This window comes from Morone saxatilis, unplaced genomic scaffold (genome assembly GCF_004916995.1).
Source record: "Morone saxatilis isolate NCDOM2014 unplaced genomic scaffold, NCSU_SB_2.0 Contig21, whole genome shotgun sequence".
In the NCBI taxonomy this organism is placed as follows: Eukaryota; Metazoa; Chordata; class Actinopteri; family Moronidae; genus Morone; species Morone saxatilis.
In genome coordinates this window covers 7,922,642-7,923,865 of record NW_023339774.1, presented here as the reverse complement: position 1 = coordinate 7,923,865, position 1,224 = coordinate 7,922,642, and positions in this window count along the sequence as shown.

Sequence of the window (1,224 nt, the reverse complement as noted above, 5' to 3'; positions counted from 1 at the left end):
TCCATCCATCCATCCATCCATAGCCCAGAGCAGGTCATAGCCGAGAAGGAGGAGAAGGGAAGAGGGTTCATTTTCTTTCTCCACTCTGTCACTCTTTGATTGCCCCACTGTGTCTATTTCAGTAATAGAGTCATCACAAACTTACAGGGACTTAATGAGGCAGCAATTAACCACCAGCCAGAGTTGTGTGTGTGTGCTACCAGAGTTGTGTGTGTGTGCTGATTTAAATTGTGTCCACATGTGCATTTATAGTGTTGTTGTTTAAGTGTTTCTCTGCAGTGTTTGTGTGCATTATGACAGTAGCTGCATGTGAGCATGTGTGCGTACGACCAGTTTAAACTCCTGGTGATGGGCCTCATCCATCATTTCAACAGTTTAAATTATGAGGCCACTTTGGCAGAGTAATCCATTGTAGATTTCACATCTTGTTATTTCTGTTCAATGATATATGTTAATTTTAAAGAAAGTCCAAATCATCATGAAGAAGTAAACGCAATTTGTGATAAATGTCAAATTTTCTTCATCTAATTTGCTCAGTGCAGTCAAGAAAAATGAGATTCATTCAATCCATGTTAATTGCATATTTGAACAGTCATATTTGCATATCTCAAAGAAGTCAAATTAAATTAATTAAAAATTAAGAATACAACATTCCAGTCATTCATATTACACTGCCACATAATAATGGCTCCCACTTAATCACACATTCATTTATTCAAGTATTCCAGTAAACAGTGAAATATTGGTTTTTACGAAGTTCAAGAAAATACAGAGTTATCTTCATGTGAGAAGATGCACTTAGTATTCTACCATGCTAATTTTCGAGAGCAAAAAAAGATTAATTCAAAATTTTTCATGTCCTTTCAGCAGGATCTCTACCATTTATTAGTTTTACAGATCGTTCATCAAGTTACAGGAAGTGGTCATGAGGGTGATGTTGATAGATTAACCATTTTATTATGTTATTAAAACAGAAAAAATTATTTAAAAAGAATAAAGCGTTATAAAACATTATAAAAAACACACACAACATTTAATCTTTACAAATGTATTCTTCAGGAATGAATGTAGGTGCATCTGTGTCCAATCAGTACTAATGGTAAGAGTCCACTGTTTTTAACTTCTTTTGACCTTTATTTGACATTGCTCGCCTCTCTGATTCTCAGTATGATAGAATTATGTCCTACTGTGAGTACAGTATAAACAGTATAACTTTAGAATATA